Source organism: Protopterus annectens, chromosome 1.part2, assembly GCF_019279795.1.
Source record: "Protopterus annectens isolate FY-2018-M chromosome 1.part2, PAN1.0, whole genome shotgun sequence".
Taxonomy (NCBI): Eukaryota; Metazoa; Chordata; order Ceratodontiformes; family Protopteridae; genus Protopterus; species Protopterus annectens.
Window position 1 is genome coordinate 1,208,072,152 of NC_056727.1, and position 15,714 is coordinate 1,208,087,865.

The window sequence follows — 15,714 nt, forward strand, 5'->3', positions numbered from 1 at the left end:
GTTGGCCATTACTTCTGCAAGAAGGGTTTCTGAGTTGCAGGCCCTTATGGCAGTAGAGCCCTTTTGATTTTCCATAAGGATAGAGTATCATTACGTACTAATCCTTCCTTTATGCCTAAGGTGGTTTCTAGTGTGGCTTTAAACCAAACTATTCATTTGCCTACTTTCTATGCAGATCCCCAAAACAAGGGAGAAAAGATTTTGCACACTTTAGATGTACATAGGCAGTTACGTTATTATTTAAGCAGGACTAAGGATTTCAGGCAGTCTCAGCAGTTGTTTGTTTCTTTTGCCTTGACTTCTCAGGGCAAGCCTGTGTCTAAGCAAACTATTTCTAAGTGGATTGGGTTTTGCATTTCATTTTGTTATTCCCATCATGGCAAGGAGATTCCAGCTGGGATTAGGCCTCATTCCACAAGGGCTACTGCCACTTCAACAGCATTTCTCAGGGGGGTGGCAACTAAGGATATTTTGGAGGCAGCTACTTGGAGTTCAGTGCATACTTTCTCTAAGCATTACCACCTTCCTCTCTACTCTAAATCTAGGGCTGGTTTTAACACAGCTATTTTGCAAGGCATGTTGACAGCTCCTGCTTCCTTATGATTTGCCAGCCTCCCTTACCTCTGCTTTGGAATTCTACCCAATGGTTAGGACTGCAGCAATGTGGAATGAAGAACATAGTACAGTTTTGTACCTACCATAAATGTAGATGTTCGAGGATCCACATTGCTGCAGTCCAATTTACCCTCCCTCCTTCCCCTCTGTGTTTAGGGGTTGTGGTGTGGGTTAGGCTATATTCTTGTGCATTTGTATATATTGTATATATGTTTGGTGCAGGGTTTTTGTTGGTGTTTTGGTTTGGGCCTTGTCTTTTTAGGGCCTTCTGACATATGGGGCAAGAAAAGACTGAGGATATGGCGTCGGTCATGCGCATTAGTACCCTGACGTCAGTCTAATGCGCCTTGACCGACGTCAGCCATATACTTTGGTATTCGGGCCGACTGGACAGCGGACTACCCCAATGGTTAGGACTGCAGCAATGTGGATCCTCGAACATCTACATTTATGGTAGGTACAAAACTGTACTTTCCAAATGGTTTGTAAAGACTAGCACCTCTGCTGTGTAAGGGTAAGGGGCAGTGGTTCCAGATAGCATCAGATGGTTGCTGCCAGACCGTTTTACTTGCGGCATTAGAAATGATGGTTGGAGGATGGACTTGGCTAGTATGTTTGAATGTACAGTGCACCTCTGATATTGCAGTGGATGCTAATCTACAGAAGTATAATCTGAATGTTTAACAGAGCATGCCAGGAACTACACACAGCAGTTAATACACCCACAAATATGATAGCCGATAACAGCATTCATCTTTAACTACTAGGGTACTGTGGGCATTAGGACTGCTTGGTTGACAGAACATTTGCAGGCTGTTAATCACTGCTCTTTCCATTCACATAACCACTTATTCCTCTCTCAAGTTCATTGTACCTTATTTAGTAAAAATAAGGTCAAAACCTACTCCAAGCAGCCTGTTTGAGAAGATTATTTCCAGAAGGAACTTTGAGTACAAGTGTGCTTGGCATCTTATGTTGCTTTCTCTCAGTTGTGTTAAGTTCTACCTTTGTTTTCAGATTTTTTTTTTGTAATTGTCACTGAATGGCATGACTACTCTAAAACTTTAGAAAGCTTTCTGATCAGTGTTGGAACTTTATTCCCCATATCAGCACTCTGAATTCCATTTAGGGAGTATGACTGCCCCCCCCCCCCAAAAAAAAAAAAAATATATGTCCTAGCCTAGCAGTAGGCCCTTTCTCTCTTAAACGGTCTTGATTTGAAAAATCTTTAACATTTGGGTTGTATTGAAATGGAATTCTATGGAAGTAACATTTCAGAGGTAGGTGCTAGAGTCCCTTTCTCCTTTTCAAAATTTGGAGGTGTAGTTTAAAAACTTTAATCAGTCTACCTTTGCTGGAATCTGTGTACTACTTGCATATTGATTTATGATCAGTTTGCTCTTGGTGTACATTTTGGTGCTAGAAGATTTAAAGGCTTCACTGCTGTTCAAATTGTCTCATGGTGCCAGAAGTCTTGGGCTTGCCTTCTAGCGCACTTTTTTTCTCTGGTGTATATTTTTATTGTGCTGTCTGTTTCTTTGCTTAATTTGTTGTCTCTATTGCACTTTTTTATGCAGGACATACCTCTCAACTGTACAGATTTTCACAGAATGTCCAGATTTTTGCCTCATATTTTTGATCCATTTTTCATAAAATTGTGGTTTTCTGTCAAATTAATGGCAGATTGTTAGACTGAAGTTAGAAAATAATGACACATGAGTTTCAGACTTCATACTGTTCAGTAAATTCATGCTAAAGCAAAACCTGTTCTATCAGCTTTCTAAGTTTATAAAAGCAATATTTAAAAACTATCCCTATTTTTGGTCCTTTGTCCAGATTTCTTGCTCTGAGGTTGAGAGGTGGTATGTACAAGCAGCATCCTTCCCAGTGCCTAATTTTGACTTCAGTGCCAGACATTAGTTCAGACTGTTTGCCGTACCAGATTTCATCACTGACCAATGTTTCTGTAGTTTGCCTCTCCTTTCTATGCTTCTCCAGTTCACAGAAGGACAGCACAGTCTTTAGAAATGGAAACTCCTCTAACTTCAGAAAGAGCTTATGCATGTGCAAGCACTTGAGGTCAAGATGAATCCTAGGTCTTGATGAAGGGAGGTGCATATTGTTAACTCCTCATCTGATGACCCTGAACTTTCGAAGATGTCAATTGCAGCTGGGTGGTGGTTGGCTTAGCAGATGCATATCCAAAAGGGTTTAGGTAGAGGCTATGTTTTCAGCAGAAATGTCCTGTTTGGACATATTGCAGGATGTTAAGATGATTGCATGGGACTTCAGTGCTATATTGGAGAGCCTTTTTTGGAAGCTGGAAAATTCTGTCTGCCTTCTGAGAGAAGAGTGCTTTTCAAAGTAGATGTCACACTTTTGGAGCCTTTCTTAAGGTTGCTGCCCACTGGGGTTGCTCTACTGTCAACCTTCACCCACTGACCCACCCTGATAAAGAAATCTGTGCTTTGTACACATTCAGTGACTGTTGTGTCCACTCTACCCTATTATTCAGGTGCTTTAATGCTTGATGCACAAGCTTTACTTGGGGACAGACATGACTGCATCTGTCCAATAGTTACATGGACTGGACCTATTGGAATTGCTGCTATTTTCATGCTCTTGCAGAAGATCTGGGGAAATGGGGTGCACTTAATATGAGGTGGTACCAGCAGTAAACACAAGTCAGCCCAGCAGTTAAGACGGATGACCAAAAAGAAACTTGTAAGCAACAGCAGCCCATACACACTACTGATGTTGGAGAAATAATGATTCAAACTTTTTATTAAAAACCAGAAGTAAATTAGTGCTTTCGTCCTTTCAAATTAGGACTCCATCAGAATGGCCCTAATAGTCTGTAGCAGTATTCTTCTAATTATTGGAGAGTGGGCTAACTTTGACATTGTTACTCTTATGCTAAGTACATCATTTGTTTTGATGCAACTGTAGAAGTTTTTGTAAATCACAACAGTGGAGGGGGCTGTTTTACAGTGGATTATTAACATTATGTTCTATCCCAGTGTTCCCCCTTAACTTCAAGGTGAATTTTCTATATTTCTAGGGCTGTACATGGTTTTGCACTGTCTATTCATATTTTAGAGATTAGTCTCACTGATCTCTAGTTACAGTTTCAATGAAAATTTCATATCTGATGTCTTTTTCATCTGTTCCTCAACCATTGGGTCTGATCCGAAACCAAAGGTTGAGGGAGGCAAAAACAGGCAACACAAATGCATTTTTATGATGCATACATAACTTTTGATCTGATGTCAATCTTCATTCATTCTTGACAGATGGGTTTGGTTCTGACCTATCGGAACCAACTCTGCTGTTATATAGCTCGTGCCAGCCAAAAAACTCTTGAGCTAAGGCTCTACCCACAATGCCCCTCTCCATTACTCCAGATCTCGTTTGCCACTCTGAAAATTAGACATGTCTGCCGATATCTCAGCTGAGTGCCTTAATTATGTGCCTTAATTATTGTTCTCTATTAGCGATTTTTGCTAAAGTGTATCTGTATTAGTTTTATTTGATACGCTTTCTCTGTTTTCTTGCGTGTGTGCTTTCCGTATTAATCCATCATTGGTAAGTTTTCCCTCTTTCTTTTTACCTTTTGGTAGCTCTTGGATACCAACGTTGGTATCCTTTCTCTTACTTTCCTTACCCTTTTAGGCAATTTTTTTGTACAAGATTGTTGGTAAGCCTTTTACTTTTAAAAAAAAGTTTCTCTGCCTTCATTTGTCTGTTTTGTGTGTGAACTTGAAATGGCAAATAAATAAAAAAAAAGGGGGGGGGACATCTGGATTATCTGGATTTAAACAAATGTCAAGACTGTGGCAAAAAGATGCCCAATTCTTATGTGCATCATTCCTGCATATGCTGTTTGGGTGTGCCCCATCTAGACACTGCATGTAAGATTTGCCATTGTTTTTGTGCCCCCATACACTGGTGGAGTGATGTAAACTTATTTTGAAAGGTTTGCTAAAATGCTGCTTCGAAGACGCCCTCTCTAAGCTTGTGATGTCTAAATTGTCAAAACCTGACTCTAAAAAGAGAAGCCATTCTGTGCCAGTCATGCCATCGGCACAAGAATTAAAATCGCACAAGTCTACAGTTCGATCAGTGTTTTCGGAACTAGGGACAGAAGTACCTAAAATGACTGAAAATTACCTTTGGCGCTGACTGTTCAGTCTTCATCGGTACTGACTGTTACTGCACTGGTATGGACTACTTCGGCACCAACAATTTCTTCTGCACCAACTTCATTCACCTCTCATTCAGTTCTGGTTTCCCCCTCTGCACAGCAACCTACAGTGCAGTGAGTAGAGACATTGAAAAACTTTTTATTAAAACAAGAATGAGTGCAAAAAAACAATGCTCTTCTCTAGAGCTTTGGTAGTAAATGCTTTCTAGAAGTACAACATCAGGTGAAATTGGTGCAAATAAATATACTCCTAAACTAATTACCATAAATCCAATTAATTAACTTATTACGTAGTCAAAACTGTTATCCTAAAATAAGCCCATTATAGTACATTAAAACAGAAGTACACACACAAAAAAAAACTAAATCAAAAGTTTCCACGTACATTCTGCATTAAGCCCATTAGGGCTTGGGGTACAATATTCTAAAGTATAAATACTTTCTTTATACAAAAACTTGTTCTTATTATTTACATCAGAATTACCAAAATAACAGATGATTTGTTTTAAAATGCTTGGTTTTAGAAGCTCAGGGTTACTGTTGTGGAATGCTTTTAAAATGCCTAGCAATTGGGCTTTGAATCTTTTCTGATTTAATGTCCCTAATGTGCTCCTGCAGTCTGTTTGAAAGCTCTTGTATCTTTTGGATCTTGCCTTTTGTCGTATATTAGTTTGGTGTTCTGCAGTCTTATTTCAGTAGAGACATTTATACCTCCCAGGGCTAAGTATTCCCTGTTTGTCCACCCATTCCTTGGTAAACTGCCCAGCCCTTTTGTTGATAGGCCAGAGTCTCCCTCGGGAATGTCTATCCTTTCTTCCAGAAGTGGACATAGATTGTTGGACCAGCTTTTGGCAGCCAGGGGTCTCCCCGCACCTATGCCAACCTCTCTCTCCATCCTGGAACAGAGGCATATTCTTAAAGAACTTCATTAGACCTTCCTCCTTCCAAGGTTTGGAGGCCACCACTTCGACTTTTTCCCGGTACCAGCTGTCTGTGCCGACGGACGAACTTGCCTTGGCACCGTGGTTATCTCTGTCCTCTGCACCATTGGATCTGTTGCACTCCACCTCAGATTGTGGTTTGGCTGTATGTTCCGAGGGTTTCTGTATGGTTCTGGTCATTTCTGTGGTGCCGTCTTTGGCTCTCGGGACCATGACTGTTTTGAACCGTCCCCCGGCTTTTGTTCTGGATGGCGGCACATCAGAGTGGGATTTCACCCTGGTTCCAAAGTAGTCTTTCTTGGATCTGGGCTCCCATCCCTCTTCAGGTGGGCCCATCTTCCAGATCATGGAGAGAGCTTTAGCCTCAGCAGGCTCTTTCTCTGACAGTGTCACATTTATGTATCCTGTGGTTTGCAGCAGTCATACTCACATCAGGACAGTAGGCACAGGAGCTGCAAGACATCTCTGTTCAGGGTCCCTCCTGTTCAGAGTCTTCCTCAGAAATTCCCGCGGAGGAGCCAACCCATAAGGACTTGCAAGAGGAAGCATCTAGATTCTCCAGAAGAATCTGTCGCAGAAAACACAGATTACGATGAAGGGGAGGGTTACCCTATCACCCCCTGAAGATGTCTCCTTCGGAGACATCCTAGAAATCCTGAAACAGAAGGGTGATTGTAAGTCCTCAAACCCATCCTCTGAGGAATCTGTGTTCTTGCAAGCCTTTCGTGCCCGCCCATCTACTTCCCGGGTGACCCCCACCCGCTGACTATGTAATCAAGCTGATTGTTCAGTGGGCATGGAAGGCTTCTGATTCCAAAGAGCCCATTCCCTGGAGACCAGATAAAATTTTAACAGCCCCAGAAAGCCAACCTCATTGGACAAAGGGTCTAACAGTAGATGCCATGGTGGTGGCGACGGCCCCAAAAAGGAACTCTCCAAGTAGAGATGTACTGTCCATCCTCCTAACAGAGTCTAGGATGATGAACAAGTTCAGGAAGCGGGTCTTTGCATCATCAACCTTCGCTGTTAGGTCCTTGAATTTCTTGGCACACTTTACTAGACTCCAAAGGGATCTGATAACTGAGCTTTTGGACACCCTTGCAGGAGCTGTGCTTGACTGGGCTCGGGATGAGGTTGTCTCGCAGTTCGCTACCATGGAGTCTGAAACTCTTCCATGCGGCTCATTGCTCATGTGGCGGAAGGCACGTCTAGGGCAGCGGGTTCCGGCATTACCATGCGGTGCCATGCCTGGATGCGCGTGTGTGACTTTGTGGAGCCTTTCAAGTCCTCAATAGTCAGTGCCCCTGTTGACGATTCCTCTTTGTTTGGCCCTAAAGTTAGAGAGAGACTAGCCAGATGTGAAAAAGATGGAAAGACAATTTCTGCTGTTTTTCTACTCCACGATCCTATTCTAGAAAATCAGAGGAGTGGGAAAATGTGGTTTAAGAAATCCCAAGGGCCCCTTTTCGTGGTGTACACTGAGTACCCCCCCCCACACCCATCCACAGGGCAGAGGGGGAACTGCAGAGGAACATGCCCTCTCTGTGGCAGAGGGGGTCCACGTAATCAGGACTCTAGAGATTACTTTTCCAGACAGCCCTACCAGCACTCCTGAATGGAGGCCTGATTGCTTACCTTTGGAAGCAGTCTGGGGGAAGATTTTCACTGCACCGAACAGCCTAGCTCACGATAACTTCAGATTCTTGGGTGCAGAGAATTATCACCAGAGGTTACCACGTTCCCTTCAGTCTTTTACCAAAGTTCCAAAAGCAAATCCCCAATGTTCCCACCCAGTCAGAGGGATCTGGCAGCAGTAGAAATTCAAAAGCTGCTCCAAAAGCGAGTCATTCAGGAAGTCCCACCAGACCAGATAGGTTCCAGGTTTTACTCCAGATTCTTTAGTGCCAAAAAAGACAGGGGGACGGAAATGGATTTTAGATCGCAGCCTACTGAACAAATATTTGTACAACAGATGAAATTCCAGATGGTCACGGTTCAGTCTATCCTTCCCTTTCTGTAGAAGGATTGGATGTGCTGTATAGATCTTCAGGATGCATATTACCACAAAGATGGACAAACTCTCCAGACGATATCTCCGCTTCCGACTAGGAGCCAGTCACCACAGCCCCCAGAGTGTTCACCAAATGCATGGCAGTGGTAACAGCTCACTTGAGACTGAGGATTCAGTGTTTCTGTACCTAGACTGCTTCCTCACTGCCCTCTCCAGGCATCTACTACTTTATGCCGCAGACTTCGTGCTGCATTTTGCCAAGGCGCTAGGCATTTCAGTCAGCAAGGAAAAGTCAGCTGTCTACTACACAAGATCTAGTGTTCATAGGAGCAAGACTAAAGACAATTTCTTGTGTAGACTCCCTCCCCCTCCGCAAGCTTATAAAGCTAAGGTCGCAGGTTCAAGCAATCCTTTCCCGAAACAAAGTTCCTGCTCACCTGGTACTTGAAACTCTGGAGAACCATGGCAGCAACTTATAACCTTAGTACCCCTGGCAAGATACCACGGGGGTCTACTTCAGTGGGTCTTGGCGTCCCAGTGGTCAATTTTAACCCCCCCCCCCCACAATGTCTCATCCAATTCTCTAAATGAGTCGTTGCAAAAGGGAGTTATCCTGGTGGATGAAGTCAGAAGAAAATCTATGGGGTTGCACATTTTCTCCGTCTCTGCCCAAAGCCATAGTGAACAGTGACTTCTCAGAAAATGCCCCCCCCTCCCCCAATCTGGGAAGTTGCTCAAGGCACTTGGTCCTCGCTAGCGGCCAATTTGCACATCAATGTCCTAGAATTGAGGGCACTGCTGTTTAGAGTTGCAAGCGTTCCGGTCTGTCCTTCCTTTGGGGCAGTTGCAGTCCAATCAGACAATATATCTGTAGTCTGGTAGATCAAAAAGCCGGGGGAGGGGGCAGATCCTACCCCCTATGTTGGGAGGCCATCAGGATTTGGCAATGAGCCACTGCTTCCTGATAGCAATGCATATGGTAGGAAACTCCCATGTTTGCGGACAAATTGAGCAGATGCATCCTCCTGCTCGCAAGTGATCTCTTTGCCACAACCTAGCAATGAAGATCTTTCATCGTTGGGACCAGTCTTGGTGTGACCTGTTTACTTCTCCGATAAACAACAAATGCAGCAGTTACTTTGCCCTAATTCCCCCCTTATTGGGACAGTTCCCGAGAGATGCAGTTCTCCTCGATTGCCCCCTGGGACTACTTTATGCCTTTTCCCTTACTTCACTGATTTCCCCAGTTTTTGAGGAAAGCCCAAAAGGTTGAGAAGCAAAGTAATTCTCGCTGCATTCTATTGGCCCTGCCAAGTCTGGTTCCCCCTTCTATGCCGTCATCTGGTTCACCACAGTTGGATTCTGGACCCAGCTCCGGACCTACTCTCTCACCCATCAGGCTTGGTGCATCCTAATCTCCAAAATCTCAAGCTGACTGCTTGGTATCTCCAATTCTGGTAATTGCCAGGCAGAACAACTTGCCTCTTCAGTACAAAGGATTCTTTTGGCTTCCTATAAACCACCCACTAGGAAATTTTACCTTCGCAAATGGAAAAGATTTTCGATTTGGGCCTGTACAAACAACATAAACTCCTTTTCAGCATCCATTGATAAGGTCCTGGAATGCATTCTTATTTAAATCTGGAGCCTCTACTTCCACAATTAAGGTTTTTTTAGCAGCTATTTAGAATTTTCAGAACTGATTTGATTCCTTGATGTCTCATCGTTTATGCAGAATTTTTCTTTAAAGCACTTTGCACCTAAAACCCCCATTCAAAGATCCTACAGCATCATGGGATTTGACCTTAGTTTACAATGCCTAGTTTGACAGCCTTTGAGCCAGCAGCTACTTGCAACCTCAAGTTTTTATCTTGGAAAACCCTCCTTCTTGGTGGCTATCAGGTCTGCCAGGAGAATTTCTGATTTGCAAGCTTTGTGTAAAGTATTCTTGTATTACATTTCACAAGGAGTGTATGTCGCTAAGAACCAACCCATCCTTCCTCCCCAAAGTGGTATCAGAATCTAATATTAACCTGTCTAGACTTGCCAGTCTTTCAAAATTTTTCAAACAAAGGTGAATGCTGTTTACATTTGCTGGACGTCCACAGACAAGTACATGTTTATTTGGACAGAACAAAATCTTCTAGAAAATCAGACCAGTTATTTATATCCTTTTCAGGACCCAGATTGGGTAAGCCGGTATTAAGTTACCTTATCAAGATGGCTTAGAGATGTGACAATCGGAATAAACTCAAACTACCTGCTCCGGTTAGAGTGCATTCCACCAAATTTGTTTCCATTTCAGCTGTCTCTCAGTCCAAGGCCTCTGTGGAAGAAATATGTGCAGCTGCAACATGGGCTGTTTCTCATACCTTTATCACTCCTTACACAAATTGGATATGGTCTCCATGGGAAGACCATCCTTTGGTTCTATGGTACTCTGGAATATCCTTAGGGCCACCTAGGATCTAAGCTGGGGACTCTCCCATCTGTGAACAATGAATGAAGATTAACAACATCAGATAAAGAAGTTATGTCCTTACCATAACATTCCATCTGTGTTGTCTATCTTTATTCATTCTTGACATCCCACCCTCCTACCCCCTCCAAGAGACTTCTGCAGGATTGGACCTTGTTCTGGGAGGTTGTAGAGTTATACCTCAGACATTCTGTCTTTTCTATGCTAGGTTGCAAACTCAATCTGAGGTAGTGGAGAAGGGGCATTTGTTAGCTTAGCTAGAGAGTTTTTTGGCTGGTGCGAGCTATATAACGGCCGAGTCAGTTCAGAGAGGTCGGAACTGAATCCATCTGTCAAGAATGAAGATTGACAACACAGAATGTTGTGGTAAGGGCATAACTTTTTTGCTTACCTCAGCTTGATACTAAAGGAAATGCCCCTACTTTAAAGTTGAAAAAAATATGTATTATAGTCTGATACACTGTGCATAACTAGTGCATCAGCATTTTTTGTGGCACTCCTGAATGGCCATTCTAGAGTGCCATAATTTAATGTTTTTTTCCTATGTCATCCACTGAGAGCATTTTGATTCCATGTAATGTGACCGTCTAGGCATCAACAATGATGACATCTGTCTCCATTCAATTGCAGTGATATGTTGAGTCCTTTTTGTTTCTGCTGAAAGTAGTTGGTTAACCTTTAAAGAAATTTACTCTGATCCCCGCTTACTGTAAGCTAATTAAAGCATTTTGTGGTCTGTTTACATTTTATTCAGTACCAAAACATTGAAAGCCAGGGTTTTGTCTTGTTTTGTTAAGATGTTGATTTGTTAGTTGAATATGACTTTTACAGTCTTGGGCTGTAGCATACCAGGCCTATTTGTTATGTACTGTTGCTGCTTTTAAGCTCCTGCAAATTCATATTAATTTCCTAATTAATGCTATATGTCCACCTTAAGTTGTGTGCCCCCCTCCTTTTCCCATTCATCTTTCTCAGCATCAATGTGTTCTGTAGTGAATCCTGTGATCTAATGTAATTTTCATTCATCCCTTAACTGATGGGTTTCAGATCGGACTCTGTTTCTTCCAGATCCTTGCATTCAACTGTGGAGCTCCTCCCTTTGCCCAGATCTTGTTTTCCACCATATCCCTTCAGACACTGATTCACTCTTGTCTCAAGCTTTTGAATGAGTTTCACAATAGTGAGTTCTTAATGTTTAGTTTGGACTATCCCTTGAGCTTCACCTGTCCTCCCTTATGTATTTCTCGGATTCTAATAGTCATGTCATTATATTTTTCCCTCCACTGAACCTTCGGTATTTCTTTTTGAGTACCATTGTTTGTGTTTGCCTTTAGCCCAAAGGTGAAATAAACACAGTCCAGAAGTGAGCAAGACAGAAAAGCCATGTCTGCTGTTGGGATCAGTTTCTCTACTCTGACTCTCTTTGCCCAGCATAAATGAGGAGGAGGTAGAAAGATGTGGTTCCGCAAGTCTCCTGGGTCCTTCGCTAGCCTTGCAAGCATATGGTTCTCCCAGAATCAGAGGGGAGAATCTCTCTAATGGAAGATGCCACCCCTGCAGCTGAGGCCCACAGAACCAGGGGTTTCCAGGACTTTCTCAGCCAAACCTGACCAGCACTTCTGAAAGGTTGTCCAGCTGCTCCTTTCTGGAGGCAGTTGGAGGGGATGTTTGTCTCTGCACCCCGAAGCCTAGGCAGACATCACAAACTATTTCTGGGAGCAGAGAATTGTATCCAGGGATTATTTCATACCATTTTCCCAAACTCCCCTTTCAAAAATTAAAAAAATCCCTGATGTTTCACCCAATCAGAGGAAGGAGACAGAAATAGAAAAGCTGCTCAGATCATCTCCGGATGGTCTCTGCAGACCAGATAAGATTTTGAAGCTGCTCAAAATTGTATTTAGTGCCAAAGATGGGGATTGAGACCCATTCTGGACCTTACCAATTTAAACCAATGTATGAAGTTTTCAAGGTTGTGGATGGTCACGGTTTAGTCCGTTTTGCTTCTGCTGCAAAAGGACAATTGGGTGTGCTCAGTAGACCTTCAAGACGCATACTTATCCTATCAAAATGAACAGATACTCCAGAAGATTTTTGTGCTTCGGTCTGGAAGCCCATCATTACCAGTTCAGAGCACTGCCCATTTGGACTTGTTGCAACCCCCAGGGTGTTCACCAAATGCATGGCGGTGGTAGCAACTTACCTGCGTCTACTGGGATTCACTGTTTCCATACCTAGATGACTGGCTCCTAACTGTCCCAATTAGGCATCTACTTTTGTAAGCAAGAGACTACTTTCTCCAGTTGTCTTCACCTAGACATCCCAGTCAATTACAGCAAGTCACAACTCTCACCTACGCAGAGTCTGTATTTAAGTGCTCGTCCTAGACATGGTCAATCAAATAGTCTCTCTTCCTGCAACAAGAGATGTTATGTGATCCTATCTCGCCTACATTCTGACTGATGGGTTCGGAGCCGATCCCTCGGCTCCGACTCGGCACGCTTATGCCAAAGAGCGAAGTCTCTTATTGGCTGAGCTTATTATATCCCAGGATGCACCACTACCAGTCCCCCAGATCTCGTTTGCCGCTAACTAGCGAAGACGTGGTCTCGAGCTGGCTGAGCTGAGTAGTATTTAAATTACTTTTTTCTGTCAGAAATTTGCTGTTCTTATCATAAAAAGCTGTTTTAACGGCTACTCTGTGCTTTGGTGTGTGATTGGAGTTTTTTTAGTGATAACTTGTAGTGTGATTGGGCGTTGGTTCTGATTTCAGGCCTCCTTCATCTGTAGGGCCTTTCCCGGTCAGTCAACCCCTCTCAAACCCTTGGGGTTTAAGATCCCTTGAGTTAATTGTTGTTAACCGGATTGTTACCTAATCGGCAGTTGTAAACTGATTTTTTTTGTAGTGTCAGTTTAGACATTATAGTGTTGTTTTTGCTGTCAGAGATTTTACTACATTATTGTTATAATGTCTCAGAATCCTAGGCCTTCGGGCTTTAAAAAATGCACCAAATGTAATTTTAAAATGTCAATCACAGATGACCACTCTCTCTGTGTTTATTGTTTGGGTGCAAAACATTTACAAGAGTCATGCAGTGTGTGTCACGCTTTTTCCTCGAGGGTCCTCCAGGAGAGGAAAAATAAACTCATTCTTAAAGGCTTAATAAAACCCTCCTTTGAAGAAGCTTTAGCATCCTCTCCTTCTCCCGCTAAAGAAAGGGCGGCTCCGACCAGTCCGTCGGATCCGACCGCCAAAAGACATGGGCAGGCTTTTCCTTCGGCTCCAAGGACTTCGGAGCCGAGGGCGGAACGGTCTGCCTCGATGCCACCAGTCTCGACTCCTCTGGCTTCGGAGCCGATGGCTGGGGCATCGAGAGGCGGGTCACCTTCGTCGGCTCCACTGGTCTCGGAGCCGACGAAGGTTGCCCGCTCAGACACTTCCTCCTCGGCGCCGAAGTCCTCCTGTGCACCGATGGAAACTAGTGTGGGTATTCCTTCGGCGCCGATAGTCATCGAGTCACCTCGGAGCCGGTTCCCTAGCCCCTTGGGGCCGTTGGAGAGGCCATCTCGAACCCGTTCAGTATCCTCTAGGTCATCGAGGATGTCGGATTCGGATATAGACAGGGTGCTCCAAAGACTGTTCCAGTCCCCAGTCTTTCAAAAATTTGTTACGGCTCCGACCCAGTTGGCTTCGGAGCCGATGGCCCATGCCCATGTCATTGCTATTCCTCCTCCGACCGCTTCGGCTGCGTCGGAGCAGGTGCTGTTGGAGCCGGTGGAGATCTTAGGGTCGGCTCCGACCCTTACTCCAACCCGCCTTCGGGTCCGAGTTTGGTACACGGACTTCTTCGGCTGGACCTGGGGATGTTTGGGACCTATGCTATCGGTTCCGAGCCTCCCTCTCGGTGCTTCGCGGGACTTCCGTCTGCTATCATGGCTCGAGACCGGACACTCCCAGGATTCTGGGGTCCGGCTTTCAGAGCTATGAGGAGTGCCTTGGCCAAGTCTTCTTCGCCATCTCTCCGGCTTTACCGGCACCTTCCTGGGCGTGGAGACTGGGTCTTTGGCAGTTCCACTGTCCGTAGGCAGCGGAGCCCCTGGGCCTGAGGTTACCCCATTGGGGTTCCCTCCTCCTGAGGGTTCTTCAGAGTTGTCTTCAGAGGAACCCCAAGGAAGAGATCGAGCACGAGGAAGCACGTGGACTCCCCCGAGTCTAATACATCTGACACTGATCTTGATGATGCGGAGGGGTCCCGGTCGCCCTCGGATGATGTCTCATTTGCAGACATCTTAGAGATCCTCAAACAACGAGGCGGCTGGATATCCAAACCCCCCTCTGCTGATGAGTCAGTGCTCCTCAAGGCCTTTGGGGCTCAGCCTTCCGCCTCCTGGGTGTCTCCGCCCTTCGAGCTCCTGGATTTAGTTTGTCGGAGGGCGTGGGAACATCCAGATACCGTGGAACCAGTCCCTTCTCGTCCTAACAAATTTTTGTCTGCCCCACCCGAGAAGGAGTTCCTGACTAAAGGCGTGGCTGTAGATGCCATGGTGGTGGCATCTGCTACACAACAGGACGTGGCAGAGGCTTCAACGTCCGTCCATCCTCCTAATAAGGAGTCTAGGAGCATGGACCGACGGAAGCGCACCCTGACTTCAGCGGCCTTTACTTTAAGGTCCCTGAATTATTTGGCACATTTTACAAGGCTTCAGAGGGATCTGGTCAAGGAGCTGTCAGATTCCCTCTCGGGTAACCTACCTGAGCAGCTAGCCCAGTCGGTTAGCTCTCAGTTGGCTATCCTTACGTCAATTTCTAACTCGTCCATGAGGCTCATTTCATATGCGGCCGAAGGGGCGGGTAGAGCGGCAGGCACAGGCATGGCTCTAAGGAGACAAGCCTGGCTCTGTTTGTGTCAGTTTGCGGAGGCCTTCAAGTCTTCCTTCGCCGACGCTCCCTTTGATGGGTCCTCTTTGTTTGGACCTAAGGTTAAAGACACCCTTACCCGCTGTGAGCAAGAGGGAAAAACTTTATCTGCCGTAGGTGCCCGTTATTCCACTCCCTTTCGGCCTTATCCCAAGGCTAAAGGAGGAGGGAAGATGTGGTTCCGTAAATCATGTAAGTTTTTTCCTCAACAGCAGGAAGATTCCCCTTCCAGAGGCAGAGGACGGGGAAATTTTTCTGGGAGACGCCGTCCCAGAGGCGGCAGAGGGCCCCGCAATTCTGGAGACCGCGAGTCCTTTCGTGGCTCTTCAGCCTCCCACACCTCATGAGGGATTGCCCGGCTGTGCTGCTCCGGAGCCAGTCGGGTGCCGTTTTGCCAAGCACCTAAAAGCCTGGGAGTCAATCACTCAGGACAGATGGGTGCTTCGGATCATTGCCGGAGGTTACACCATCCCATTCACATGCTCACCCCCACCGTCCAAAAAAATCCCGGACCCACCACCCAGTCAAAGGGAAATTGCAGCCGCA

The 15,714-nt window shown here is 45.0% G+C and overlaps 1 protein-coding gene across 2 annotated transcripts in view; it reads left to right on the plus strand.

The window, feature by feature from the left end:
• PDIK1L (PDLIM1 interacting kinase 1 like) overlaps positions 1 to 15,714 on the plus strand; it is a 179,045-nt gene that overhangs the window by 92,955 nt on the left and 70,376 nt on the right. The window lies entirely within an intron of this gene.